This window comes from Augochlora pura, chromosome 11 (genome assembly GCF_028453695.1).
Source record: "Augochlora pura isolate Apur16 chromosome 11, APUR_v2.2.1, whole genome shotgun sequence".
Classification (NCBI taxonomy): domain Eukaryota; kingdom Metazoa; phylum Arthropoda; class Insecta; order Hymenoptera; family Halictidae; genus Augochlora; species Augochlora pura.
Window position 1 is genome coordinate 12,278,280 of NC_135782.1, and position 16,447 is coordinate 12,294,726.

The 16,447-nt window shown below is 30.6% G+C and overlaps 1 protein-coding gene across 3 annotated transcripts in view; it reads left to right on the forward strand.

Moving 5' to 3' along the window:
* LOC144476690 (neural-cadherin) overlaps positions 1-16,447 on the forward strand; it is a 573,745-nt gene that overhangs the window by 191,413 nt on the left and 365,885 nt on the right. The gene's annotated exons all lie outside the window — the stretch shown is intronic.

A 16,447-nucleotide genomic window follows, 5' to 3' on the forward strand; every position in this document is an offset into this window, starting at 1 on the left:
GAAGCATTAAAAAATTCGTTCTTTTTATTGCCTTCCTACCAACACCTTATTCCGTATGCACATTTAAAAAATTCATGTGGATATTCACATAATTATGGGCCTTATTAAGCTGTATGAATCATAAGCTACAAGAAGCGTCGTTCCAAACTTTAAAGCCGGATATCTCGACACTAAATTTTTATGAACGGTGTATCATAAATCTCAAACGGTTAATGTTCATCCCGAAGCTCCAGAATGCCATTCACGACATAGTTGAATTCGGTGATCAATACGGAATGTAAAAAAAAAGTGATTTATAAGTCGTGAACGAGCAATAATTTCCAACATAAAAGTAACAAAAATTGTTTTATGCTCAACGTTAACAATTTTTATCCGAATACATTGACCGAGTTCCACTTTTCAGCGTTGCGTATAGAAATTACGCAGTCAAAAATATTTCACTTTCAGGTTACTGCAGTGCTATTTCTATCCATAGCTTCAACGATTTCAATATTTTAACCATTTTTTTATTTGTTCGCAAATGTGTGCAATATTAATTTTAAATTCGTGTCAGTAAAATTGAAAGGTCACTTTGAATAAAGATATTAATATGGTATTTAGTTTCATTGTGGTATTTAGTAGCAGTTAAAAATGCGCTGTGGTAATCGTCTTTGGTTTTATGATACGTAAATGTAAATAATAAGTAAACTCCTACGCTATTTTAATTATTTTACGATAATAAGTGCACATCGTTTCAGAAAATGAATAAAACAGTGGCACCTGGATAGAAATTTATATGGTAATTAGGTGATTCGAAAAACACATTTTTTAATTTGCAAATTTTGCATATTTCTGTATAAAAACCTATAGAAAACAATATTATACCGTACATTATTGTATACTTGCCGTGTACATTACATGTATAAATTTCGTTAAAGTTTGAAACATTGTTAAAAGTTTCTGTTGTGATTATCGAACATACACGGCTAATTGTTGCATAGATTGTTATTTATGTGACATCTAGGACTATTTCGCAATAATAATTGGCCGCTCGAAAATATAGTTCGACTATGTGGTGTTAAGAGTCGCAATAATTAATGAACTTTCCTAATAAACGTAATTTACTTTCGCCAACATCTCAGTAGTTATCCATCTTAGACCACATTTGATGCAATACATTTTTATGTATAATTCAACTCCGTATCGAAATACAGGAAAAAATATTAACTATTTGATTTAAAGAGTTAAATGTAACGTTCATGTCTTCTTAAGAAAGCAAAATAACATAATACAGATTAGAATATTCTATGTTCCCCTAAACTCCATGTATGTAACTTTTATCTGAAACAGTTTTTCATACAACAAATATCTGGTGAGCTATTCGAAGTCGTCGCATTACGGGACTCACCCTTCATATCAATATAATATTGATCATACGCCACAAGAGACCACGTTTTCAAAATATTCGGTTAATAATTGAACATTATATGTAGCTATTAGTACTTCGAATTCGAACAGTTCGGTTTATTATTGAAGCGACCTGGCGAATTTTGTACGAATGCGTTTCAATATTTTAAGAATGTCGAAATTCCGGAAATGAATTTGAAAAACTGAATCGGAGGCAATATCAATTTCATTGTTGATGAACGTAATGAAAGCGCACAGTAAAAGCATAAAGTGCGATCGAAGATCGTAATGTGATCGACACATGTGGTACAACACTGTTTAAGTAAATTTAAATATACAGGAATGACATTATGCGACGTGGACTGGTCATTTTCGGCGGACAAATTAATTATTACCGACAAATGCTACCAATTAACGCCATTGGACAAAACACTCGCAAAATACTGTAACTCGAAATGTAATGTATTATAATAACTGGAAAACGTTTCTTTATACTTATATTAGACTTAATATTTACATATTTTCAAGGATAAAAGACATACATTTATTGCGATAAGGCGGTGATTCTATATAAAAAAACGAATTGAAAATAACAACCATAACTTTTTAATTTGAGGCTTCGTTATCGAGAAAATAGACATCGAATATTCAGCATTTTCAACAATTTCTACACTAATAAAGTAAGTTAGTAACTAAATTAATTTCTTATATTCATTTAAGTCTTTTCTCAATCCATACACAGAAAAAATAAGTAACATAGTATATCATATTAATACTGATTATATTGGTTTTATATATTGTCACTATTTATGAATAAATAAATTAATAAATTATTGTTATTATATAGTAAATTATAATTAATTAATAAGTCATTATATTGGTACTACTAATAAGTGATGTATAGCGTGTATCGAAATTCATGTATACTCTCGATTACCATGTCTCGAATAAAAAAATTGTATTTCTTATTTTCAATTTGTTTCTTCACGCAGAATCACCCCATTGTCGGTTGTACCACCGATACTGGGATATATTTTTCATGATCATCGCATTTCGATCGACTACTTTCATTATATTTCTTCTCACTTGTAGGTCAAAAGAAAATCATTAAAAACACAAGAGCTAAAATTAGGCAAGTGGAAGCGCGTTGTCAAATTTATCGAAATGTCGATGAAAACTAATGTCGGTGAAATTAGAATGTCCGTGAAAAACATAATATCGATGTAGACAATAGATATCGACGTAATGAAAACGTCAATGTGTGTGGAAAACAATATCACGAGAAACGAACGTGGGTGAAATTTGAAAATGAACTAAACTTTTTAGAAAATCACTATTCAAGAAGAAGAGACTATAACTGGGAGAAACATTAACCGGTTTTAATACAATTGCTTACTAATGGACTACATTAATTTAACAAGATGATTTAGGTGAGCAAGGTATATGCGGATGCACTGCAAATAATTTATTCCATACTATTGCAATATTGTATTGCATATATTTTTAAACACAAGTAATGCAAACATATAAAACATGTCAAATATACGAAATAAATAATATATTTTTGGCATCACCTGATTATGACATAACTTTCCATCCCATTTATGTAATTGTTCTCTACAAAAATATGGCTTTGCACAAACATCCGCAGTCTATGGTGATGTTGCTCTTTTATAAGTTTCTACAGTGTTTCACATTTTTCTCAAAGTCTTTAAGATTTAAGAGAGAAAATTCTCATTTTTTTCTGCTAGTACTAGAGAAGATAAAAAACTGTACCGTTAAAAACAGAAGTTGTTGGTGAAAACTGATGTCGGTGAAATCAAAGTGTTAATGAAACCGGAATATTAAATAAAAAATTCAGGAGTATCATTTCTGAATTCTTTTTTAATTTGTTTAAATTTTTAAAAGTTTTGAAAGGTGACCGAATATACAATTAGCGATAGACTAAACAAGTAAACGTATCTCTGAAAAACAGATTTTTTTATCACATCAATTATAATCACGTAAATCTAAACGATCAAATATTATTGCTCAATTTAATTCTAACTTTATGTCTAATGTTATGATGATAATATTATTACTCAATTATTTCCATGCGTGAGCTTAATCTTTGTTAGTTATGTTCAGAATATGATAAAAGTACCTACTATGAAATACGTTTCAGGGGATATAAAATTATCATCAATATTATTACAATTTCAACGCGTTGTTGTTGAATATTTATACTATTTTTCGGTATATTAATATTTCTAGATAACGTAACAAACTTTTAATTATTTACTGAATGCGTACGAGCGTGTACTTGTCTTCGTATTTCATATACATTGTATCTATTTTGTAATCCGCATTCAGAATGTCCGTTTTAATACAGGGACATTCATTCACTATGAATCAGGGATGAAAATTATTTCATAAATCGGAACAATGAAACAATTGTTATTATTGTTACAATGTTGTTAACATGTTACAATGGTGTTACACGACAGTATTTGCAGGACTAAATTTGTAAAAAACAATGTTCAGAAATAACGACCTGTATTATTTCCTGTATTCTACGTACTTTTTATTCTATTATTTGTGTTTATTATACTATTTCAAAAATGGGTCAGATTTGGTTGGTGTTTCATAATCGGTATCTTGCACAACACAATGAATCCGTGCAATTTCTCGCGCCATATCTATTTATTCGAAATGATAAAAGAATAGAAAATGGAAGATTGGTACGGTTATATTATTTGTATACATGAGCCGTTTATTTTCAAAGTGGCCTAACTCCATTTACCATGGTTACATGTACAACTTCATGTTATTTAACAGTAAAGCATTTCAGGTTGCTTATATTCCGAGCAAATACGATAATTCTTGACACTTTAAGTTTTCAGAGTTAGTTCAATCATTGAACCGTGTAGTTTGAAAGTGGCCTAACTCCATTTATACTTAAATCAAGATAATATATTTGCTATTGATAATGTCTGAAGGCAGCGATGAAGACTATTTTAATTAATTAGTATTTAACAAGTTAACCTCAGTTTTTTGACAATTGCGTTAGTTGAATAACCAGTACATTTAGGTTCACGTTTTAGTTTAGAAAGTGAAGAAGAAATAGTAACTAATGATAGTAATAATAGAACAATATTCGTCTTCCAAACTTTTTTTCTTTTTATTTTTGTCCAAACTTTGGAAAATAATGTGGAGATCATAAATCATAATATCAGGACATTCATTTTTACCAAATGATAGAGATTTTGGCATGGTAGAAATGTCATTAAAAAAAAATAATTTATTGTTCGTTCCCCAAAATTATTACAAGATTATTAAAAAGTGTCGAAAAGGTAATAACTTTGTTGTAAATGAAATGAGACAAGAAGATTTTGTGTCAACAAAATTATTGGAAGACGCAATTTTTAGAAGGGTAGAGAATTCTAATGGAGAATCAATAAAGTGGTTAAAAATATGTTGGATGTGTTTTGTTAGAAATAAACCGTATAAAATTTTCTATAAGACATCAATGAAAATTCTAAAGTCCTAGATTTATTACCACGTCGGGGTGGACCAAGAAAGTTTGAAAATATTGTATTGACATCACTGTATAAAAATATCAGACAAATTACAACAGCAAAATTCGAGAACATAATTGACTTATTACGATATACAATACCACTGGAACATCATGATTTCTTCAACTTCCTTTCACACACACAAGATGTAGATGAGTAGTAAATTGTTTTGTAATAAAATGTTTTTTATGTTTTGTACGTTATATAGTTAAAATAATGTTTTGAATCGCATAAATTAAGTTTCCGAAGTGTTTTAAAGATATGTAAAATAAATTAAGTATTGTTTTTTTCAATTTGAAGCATCTTAAATTATATTGAATAGACTTGGGCACCTTCAAATTTTATAATGAATCTGGATGTTAATTTTGAAAGTGGCCCATCTCCATTCTTGATAAGAAAATGCATATTATTCACTTGATAATTGCCACTATTTTAATAGAAACTATAAATTGAACACCCTTGGATACACTTAAGCAGTATGACTCATTAGTATCCTATACGTATATTTTGAAATTCATTGAAACGCAAACCATTAAATACCTCGATTTGAAGATAAATGGAGTTAAGCCACTTTCAAAATAAACGGTTCACATAATTTGTTGAAAACAGATTTTCACGCGGTTCTATTATATTGCGTAACGATAACCAAATGAAATGGGTATTCTGCATCAGTGGGAATGGGAAGATTTTTTCAAGTCCTTCGTTATCGATTCGTGCAAACCCGGTAGACTGCATACGGTCCGTGACACAGCTTCATCAATTCATAATAAGTTCCAGATCAGTTCCCGCACCGTTTATGATGGTAGCGATGAATTCCATTTTTGACCTCGGCAAGCATAAATCGACCCGCCAAAGTTTTCCAGTAGCTTGAAGTTTGTTGGGGAACTCAAACTGTCGACAACCACGGTTGTAAATTCACATGAATTCCATGGGATGAAGAAAAAAGTTTTTACTTCTCATTTTACTCTGTGTTCTCATAGTTCATGGTACAGATACACCGATTTTAGTTGAACGATGATCAAAAAATCTGCTCATTCCGGTTAAACAACTGTCAGAGAAATTTCTGCATTGTTCATAAAAATCGTGAGATTCATTTGGTACAATTGAATTGAAAATTCACGCAACTTCACATTTATAAATGCACATTTACGCTTTTAGTATAATTATAATGTTCAGAAATTGTAAATAGGTTCATCAACTTTATTATGTTACAAGCTTTTAATAAGATTCTGTTGATTCGTTGGATAATTTACGCATTTTTCAAATTACTATTTAGGTTTTTCATAAATTACACGTCTCCCTTAAAGGATTTATGAACGACAGTAATTAAAATCTATTGTCCTTAATCTCCTAATTGGACTGACTTAACGCTTTATTTACAGGGAATTTTCTTGCGATCCTTTCAAAATCAAAGTTCAACGATGAGAATTTCTTAAAATACTTTATTAAAGGGACAGTAATCCATAGTTCATAATTTAAAAAATTATTTAAATGAATCTAATGCAAGAATCTTGATTGAAAGTATTATTTAAATGTAATTTTACATACAACTCGATCAATAGACTTGCGGTAAATAAAGTATTTAAAATTAGGGTTTGTTGGAACCAAATAAAAACTGCGATTTTCACAATTCACAATTTTCTATAGTTTATAATCACGTTAACTAATTTCACTGTAATTTTCAGTATGCATATATGAATGACTAAAATCTATTTATTTCTTTATTTATCAACACTTTTCAACCATCTGGTTTGTTTAGGAACTACGGGATTGTCACATTATACATGGGTTCTATATTACTTATTATTAGTTTATAAATATTACAAAGAAGATTCCGATACTTGCGTTTGACAGGCTTTGTTTCTAGTGTTCACCTTATTGTTTAAATTTTCGTATGATTCCACAGAAATAAAGTTGAAGAAAATTTATTTAACCTTTATTCTCATTCCAACCGAGTGAAATTTTCTTTTAAGTTTCCATTATTCATTTTCTAATAAACTTAGTCTAACACTTCAGAAATTATGTAAGTCATCCGAACCAATTTATAAAATAACTAGTTTTAAAAAGCGTTCGAATATCATCGATACTTACTTTATATAAACGGTGTACTTAATAATTTTTAATAAATTTTTAGGCATATTGTATTAATAATTTCAGCGAACAACGTGTTTGTTGCTATGATGCTTTACGAGATAAGCTATGAAAATGGGAATTCTTGCAATGATTTATAATCTAAATATAACAGTTCCATAAGGAAACAATAAGACGTTCGTATTGAAAAAGAAATGTTCATTACATAGATTCCTTGGATTCGTTTAGTATTTTAAATAGAATAATTTGAATCTTGAATGCGTTAAGTTTGTTAATTTGCAAATGATCGAAATTCCTGGATTAAATGGCGATAAAGTGGAAAGTTTCTGATTAAATATCGTCGCAAGTTGTCACCGAGGTATCTATTCCAAAGTATAAGTTTCTCCAAGTTGGAACAATTAAATTCATCTTGTCGGAGGGAAGTCGAGCATTGAACTAGCATTAGAGGCAGATTAACCCGTACCGTAGAGTCTTAAATCGTGTCGCGTTCTGTGAAAACCGCGAAATGATGCGAATAGACGTAAGTTTCGGGAAATTCATTGGAGGGCAGGGATTCGGGAACGGATTCCGTAACAGGTTAACCGTATTTATTGGAATGCCGGTGCAAGTGGACAATCCGGTCTCGTTGCGTTTTGAGGAGAGAAATGCGGTTAGATTTGGGGGCTGCCTTTCTATCGCTTCATGCGTTTCACGAGGGCCTCGGAGACTTCCCAGTCGCTTAATTAATTAACAATTAACGTCACGGATTTGTTCTCTATTTTCTGACTTTGTCCATGTTTCCCTTGGTGCCGGCTAATTCCCGGTATTGATATCTCTCCAAATGTTGACAAATCTCTTCGACAAAAAACCCTAGAAAAAGTACGCATTTCCAACAGTTAGCAGCAATAGAATGTTAACTGGTCACTATACCAATGAATGTAAAAGGGTATTTATTTTAAATAGGTTAACTGTATTCGAGAAACTGTGGATCACAATTATTATTAATGATTAAATATATTTGGCGTGAATAAATCAGTTTTTCGTTCATTGAGTCTGCAAATGGTACCGATTACGTTATGTTGATAGCTAGATTGAAATTGTTATATTTTATTATAACTTATTATGTACAAATGTACATTTAATATATTTTATAGATATTATTTACTTGCTATTCCAACATACTTTACTTTACTTAAATTATTTCCATATTCTTTGTTATTATTGTGTTAAATGTTAAATATAATTAAAAGAATAATTAAAAGACTCATAGAGTGTCCTAAAAGGAAAAAAGTGTTTTAGCATAATTTTTGTAAATTCAGAAATAATAGAACTCATAAACAACTCTAGTATACGGTACTTTAAAAACATTCCATGTGAATCAAATTAATGTAAAATTTTTAATTATTTATTAACACATTGGTATCAATCCATGGTCACAATATTCAGATATTTCCCATGGAATGCAGTTGCTACGAAAAAAATGTTTTCAAACGGAAAAAAATATCAAAGTGAATCTCTATAGCCAGGTTATTCGGCACTAAAAAAAAGTTTGAAATTTGGCAGCTATAAATAATGAATGTTCTAGTACAGAATTTGTAAAATATCAAAGAAAATAGTTCATAGATCCTACTAACAGTATTTCAAGACGACATAACCTCTACTGACAGGTTGTATTTAAGTTATAGGCTAAAAATATTATTTCTCACAATTTAGCAACAGCTCTATAATACAGCGTGGCCCATGTAAATTGATCTGGTCAAATATCTTCAAAACTGTCGATAATACTAAAAGATGTTACAAACGGTATTTGAATGGATTTACATCATATATTGAATGACATTGATTAATATCAATATCAATAGAATCATATATCTTTTTATTATACTAATCGATTCAACTGGCCACTCTCTTCATAAAATATTTGGACATTTATTGTGAAAAACCATTCGTTTAGAAGATATTTGAATTTTAGTAATCCATTAACTTTAGATAGGTGAGTGCTAACACTATTGAAGTAAAGGTAGCTTCAGTAAATGCCTTGATGTTTTTGTGAACGAAATGACAAGGTGAATCGAATAGTGTGATAAAAATTATAATCGTTACAATAATATTACGTGAAAATTATAATTCTATTTAAAAAATATATGAAATTAACCTCCATATGTCCTCGACACATTTATTTGTAAAATCATATTAATATTCGATTACGTGTCCCCCAAAACCATTCAAATAACATTTAAAATTTTTTTAGTATCATCTACGATCTTTTATTGAATCGATTTAAATGTACATTTGGCGAAACAAATTTCCATAGTTGCTGTAATTAAAAAATACCTGTACTGAACATTTCAAACATTTGCTCTGTAAAGTTTCGTGTCTATTATCTATTGATTTTGAAAGTTTCGTGCTTTCCTACAACTTTCGTCTAGTAATGAAGTAAATCTTAAAATATACATTTTAATAACTGTTGTTTGTTTTGGCATTAATCAATCATAACTCCAGCATGAAAGGCGTTATGAAGTTTTTTCAATTTTCGCATAAAACCTCCAATGAAAACGATAAAAACAGTATACAATATTTTATGGAGAGAACACATCATTTCGTGATACGAATTTATTTTGCATTATTCGGTTTGCTAACTCTTCGAATGTTTCGAAAACGGTCGAGTTGTTGGAAGCAATTTCGGAAAGGTTATTTTGTTTTTCACCTTGTACGAAGACTTGTTTGACTGGCTTTATGTTGTCTTTTTTAATTAAACTTCGCCGTTTTATATGCACAGTGCCGGCTGACTATGTACTTTCTATCTTTATGACTAAAAAATCCTGAACAATATCGAGGAGAGATAAATTGTGTTTTAATTTAAACATTTAGTTTGACAAGGTCTGTGCATTTTAATACAAAATAGAAGATCACAGATGTGGATTTATTGATGAATTATTTGATTGTTTTCCTAGCGAACCGTTGCGACAAAAATATAATTGAGTATGCTTACGATCGTTTATCATATTATTTATCAATTTTTTTAAATATATCTTATTTATAATAGTACTCCTCATAGACATCTTAGTTGAATTAATCGTCAGAAACGAGATAGTTTAATTAAAGCCCTCGTATTTTGATAAAAAAGGAAAATAGCAAAAAATTGCATGCAATACCTAGTTTAAACAAAAACAAAGATTATAAAATTAAGATCGTAACAGATAAATAACTGATCCTGTATACGTAATATGTATACTCTGGTTCCAAATAGACCCGAGCCCGGTTGTCCGAGTATTTGCTATAATTTTACACAAACTATGAGGACATTTACAGTGACAATGAAACAATAATAATTAATATTCGTTAAGGAAAGCTGATGTTATCTGGTAAAATTGGATTTTAACCAGCCTTTCTGCTCAAATCACAGATAAATACCGTTGCTGTTCTTCATTCCAGGGATGTATAGGAAATATAATTAATTGTGGAGATAATCCATGTTAACCTCGAGTCATAAATTCAGTGCGGAACAGAAAATGGTAACTTTGGACTATGTCTGTATGTTTGTATAAAAATTTCATCATTGATAAAATGAGCGGGGCGTTGGCATTTTGATAAATGATGGAAAATCTCTTTCGATCGAGCTTCTTTAATTTTGGTTTATCTATTTAGAAATTCATATGCTTCTCGTGAATCGGCTCTATTGCTTTTTTCAAAAAGAAAACAATGTGCTGGGGTCACTTAAAAAGTTGCACACAGTGGTCTATGTTATTTCTATGTTCTGTGTTTTCACTTTTCCAAAAAAGAAAAAAAAGAAAATAAGTAGATACGGATCAAAATTAAAGAAAATGAACTTCTCTATTTGAAAAATTATAATACCAATATAAATAAATAATAATATTACTATAAAAAGAAATAACATTAATGATAAGAAAATAGTATTAATAATATTGGTATATACACTGACCATGTTCTAAGATTAACGAAAACTTTAACATGATATTAAATTGAAACACTAATCAAAATAGAAGGAAAATCGTTTATATGTGATACACTTTGTTATCAAAAGGTTTTCAAAGCAGTACAATAGATTCTCGATTATAGGGGCTAACATAACCTTCTCATAAATGCTCAGCTAACAGAACAATTACTTAGTTAATATGATTTATTATTAAGAAATGATTTATTATCATTGTTACAGTTACTTAGTAAACCTGATGTCATTTTCATTGATTTCTACAATAAATCATTTTGTATATGATCCATCTTTGATTGAATTGACTACTTAACCCCTTGCCGTACTTTGACGAGACAGACTTGTGATGGAGATTTCTGACTAGAAATTGGAACAGAATTCGAGGTCCTCAGACCTCCAAAGGAAAGGTGTACATATATAGTACGAGGTTAAATACTGTAGCGGTCAAAAATTTAAGACGACGAATTTAATTTCAATTATACACGTGTAATGTAAGTACATATTATCTTTCCAATCAGTTTCTTATTTTGGGATAATGAAGACAAATGCTTAACCTTCTAATTCTCGAAGGCTCGTGTGTTAAATGTAAACATTATTGAGTCGACAATATTGACAATATTTCTCTACTGTAATATTCACTGTAATATTACAGTAGAGAAATGTGAAAAATTAATAGATTCAATGCTAAAGAGATGTGCTGAGGTTATAAAAAATAATGGATTTTGGACGAAATACTAAATATTTGTATTAAAAACCATTTTTTTCTGTTTATTTCCTCCTATTATTTTGTAGTCTTAAACTTTTGTCAATGGAAATGTAACATAGATTTACTTTTTTGTTATATATTCTAACTAATAAGTTCAAAACCGAACATAAATGTTTTTGTATATTATTATCGTTATTTATAAAATATTAATAATTCCTTTCTTTTTTCCATCTGGTCTTAAATTTTTGTCCGCTACTGTATATAAGTTTTTTCGCCACTAAATTCCGGTCCTACTTTTAATACAGTCCACACATGTAAAGTCACAATTCGTCGCTATTACTGATGACGCCGTGATGCCCCAACAATTGCATTCTGTCTAGGTATGAACAATGCGGCACGGTTTGCGTAACTCGCCAACCGCAGCTCCTCCACTGCTTTCTTTCAAACATACACCAGCAAGGTGTGCACATAACGGCTCAACTTTTTAGTTCTAATTAAATGTAAAATGTAATCGCAGGTTTGAAACAGTTAACCTTGCAAAAAACGTGCCTACAGTATATAAAATGCAGCCAACTTTATTGTTAATTAATGTGCACTGCGAGGAGATTATTTGCCTAATAACACTACGTTAGGATGAGGCCTGGGTTAGATCCGGATTAGGTGGGGGTGGGAACTAACCCTGTTTATTATTAATTGCCCCCGCCGTCTAACCCGAACCTAACCCAAGCCTAACTCTGTGGAAGAATTTAGTTAGTAACTAATACGGTTAGGCTACCTATATTTGATCCAAACTAAAAATTTAACCTGTATATTCCTTGCTGTTGCGTCATCGTGTTTAAAAGAAAACAATAGAGAAGGTGCACGCATAGATAGAATTCAAAGTATTAGGTTAGAAACTATGAAACGGAGGTTTTTCGTTTCGTCTGTGTTCGACTGATTTATAAATTGAACGATAGCGCAGCTCAAGCTTCGGGAAATATTAATCACGCATTCGAAGATGAATCTACTAACGAAAAAATACTCTTCTTAAAAAATTATTTTTAAGAAAACAAAAAAAATACTCTCCTTAAAAAATTATTTTTAAAAAAACGAAAAAATACTCTGCTTAAAAAATTATTTTTAAGAAAACGAAAAAATACTCTTCTTAAAAAATTATTTTTAAGAAAAGCAGTACAATAACCAAAATAATATTATAACAGACTTTGAGTTGTTTACTAACTCTAAGAATTAAGATTTTTATCAAAAATCGTTGACAGAAAGTTGTAGGTGCCAAAGGAAGTTATTACGATTGAATATAATAAACAATGTGAAAATTGCGCTTTTTGTTTTTTATTGTTATTCAACGCCTGTTTCATAGTCTCCAATGTAGTTGTAGTAGAAACAGTCCTTTACGAAATATTTCAAAGCCATTGAAATCGGAGATACTATTGGCTTTCAATAAATTCACTTTGCATTCTTCCAAATTAAAACCAAATCTCACTTTTCTGATATCAAAATCTAGAAATGGAAGTGAATAAAAATAAAGGAGAAGCAAGATATGTCTCTTTCCATTAGGGAAATTGTTATGATCCAAGAATTAATGTAGCTGCGTAAGAAATCGCAGTGCAAGGGGTTAAATTCATTCAACGATACTGTGTGTTTTTTCTTTATACTAAGCTGTATACGTATGATGAAATTAGGTATTTGTTGTTAATGTCGTATCACTGTCTGTTCTATTGTCAAAGATAGTAACATATTGTAGGGTTAAATCAAACGAATCTACATTTGGTGAACTATAAAAGCCCATACCGCACTTAACCCCTTGCACTATATTAACGAGTCAGATTTGTGACAAAGATTTTGTGCAAGATCTATTAAATATAAATATTATTAATTTTTTATAAATCAAAATCAAATTGAATTCTTTTGTTATCGAAGTCTAGAAACGGAAGTAAATAAGGACAGTACAATAAACAAAAATTATCCATTCGTATTAAGAAAAATATTAAAGACAAATAGGTGCTAATCAACGCAGCATGAAAGGAGTCTTAGTGCAAGGGGTTAATATATGAAAGAGCACGACATAATCTTTGATTTTGTTCTCAACTATGAAAAAATCTAATACGCATGAAGAGATTTGACGATAATAATTAACTTCGGAACCTCTAAACGCAAGATGGTAATAACGCATTTTAATGCGGTGAATACTAATCGAATGAATGTCATATCGGTTTCATGTAAATGCAGTTTGAAAGTTTTAAGGGGCTGTGCACATGTCAACTCGAAGACCGACGTCGAGAATTGTGGTTGAAAGGGATATCTCTCCCTCTCTCTCTCGACCTCTCACTTTACCTTGCCTCCGTCTCTTCCTCCTTTCTCTATCTCTGCTGCATGACAAGTGTTAAAATGCAATTATGTTGTATCGTGTCTTCTAGCCGCGTCAAATGAAATATGGTAGGACGGTTTAGAAGAGGTACCGGCGTTAACGATACGGAGAACGTTGTAAAATTTACGCGGTCCATGTTTCGGACGTAATTAGAGTTTCGGACGTGATATCAAACGAGAAGCAGTTAGTAATTAATCGCTTCTTCCGGATGAGCAGTAATTAAACGGCGCGACTGCCGCTTGTGCCCTACCAGGACGATATCCGAAACTAAATTCATCTAAGTGTGTTTTAGTTTTTTTCCGAGATAATTGGAAAATTAGAAAGTTTACTTGACTTATTATTTCCTTATTTCTTCATTAATAATTTTCTCAAGTTTAGGCATTTATGGAAAAAATTCGTTGGCACCATAGAAAGCAGTGAAAACTTCGAAAGAATTTAACAATATCATTAGATTACTTCCAACTTTTTAGAACTATTAAACGAAGGAAGTCATTTTTACCGAATTCCTGTTTCTTACAATTGTTGTAAGAAATTTTTATTTTAGATGAAAATGTGCAGGCTAATTGCCATTCGTTTAAACGATACTGATTGATAATAATTACGAACATTCAGATTAATAATGCACGTGTTTCCGTTCGTTCTTCTAAAATATTTTCAATTTTAAATTTCTTATCTAACAGCATCATCTGCATGTATTAGGAGAGACGTTTTAAATCCCTTCATGAATTTAAATATACATATTATAACTATATCATAAAGCATATTTGTTCCAAATTATGTTATGTATCTTTTATTCTATTAACAAATGAACACTTTCATTGTTATGAGTAACATTTCGGATAATCAAGTTTTACGTATTTTAAACCAATTTGTTGTAAAGGATCGTATCTAGTATGGATTGATTTTTACTCTCGTGTGTAGATATTTAGTGAAGAAGTTAACTACTTGATTATACGGTATTATAAAGAGAAATTAAATTAATTAAAGAGAAATTTCTTATCGAAACAGCAAAAATTTTGCAAAAATGTGTTCAATTAAATAGCGCACACTTTGATTAACAAAATATTAATTAAATTAACACAGTTATTCTTCGTCTTTGTATATGACGAAGTATGGTTAAAGGTTATGTACATAGGTTATAATACATAGAAAATCAGGGAATTATTTTAATATACATTTTGGGAAATCTTTTAGCAACCACTGTTATATATGACTAATAGAATAATCTGAAACAAATATTTTTTGCATTATTTGCAATAAAAGGGAGTAAAACAGAACATTTCTTCTTCGGTAAATATGTTTTATTTCCTGAAAACAAGTTGCTCATATGCGTATAATGATTTTACTTTTTCGAGTACCCCCCCCCCCCCCCCCCCTCCATTTTAGTCGCAAATGTTTGAAATTTGCGGCCTAGTAATGGACTTGATGATCCAAACCTAAGCTTTGAACCAAATAATTTCTAAAAATATTTTCCATATTTTAGTATGGCAAATTCAATGATTATTTGTATCCGTTTCACAATACTCCAGCTTATATGCTTACGTTTGTTATACATTACTACCGAAATGAAACCATATTGTATAACGAAGATAACTTTCTATGTTTCTATGTTTCTGTGAACTGCATTTCCAGGCTTCCACTCGTGGCAGCTTTGGAGTTGTTTGTGTTCTGTTGCAACTATGTTGAATACTTGAAAACGTAGTGCGGTGAAGATAAAGACATAGTTCGAGTTACATTTTACCTTTTATGCTTCTCCTTGTTTTAACAGTCGAATTTACCGTAGGAACGAGTTTAATGCAACCGTAGATAATTCCCTCGTAAATTATTTACTGCCTTCGGAAAAGGAAAATTCCTACGAATCCGTAAAATTTCTTATTCCGCGATTCTTCTACTCCGGGGATAACTTCTTGAAAATTCTCACGTATTGTTCTCGAGAAAATCGATGATAAAAAATAACACTTTTAAAGTCAGTTTGTGTTCTACCTTTTTCTATAAAAAGTATCGATTATAATTACATTAGTTGTTAAGAGAAACCTACTTAAAAAAACGTCTAAATGATAACCGATTTGCTGGCAAAATGTACTTTAAAAAATATTTAGAAATTCATGTTTGGTTTGCGAAGATCTATAAATAAATAGTTATAAATTGAAACTCAGAATTACAAGTTCATTGGAAATTAGCAATCTAGAAAATGTCGACAAAGATTGAACAATGTTGTTGAAAAAAATTGCTGCGTTTGCCACAGAGATGCATCTGCATTTCTTGAAATTTGTTAGTTATTGCTTTCAATGGTCGTAAAATGTAACTTCATACGAGATGAGCTTTTCCATTTGTGCCTGGGGTTTGTAATTACTGAATGCGAACGCGAGACTAAAACATTACAAAAAATCTGAAATCAATGTTCTTGTTTG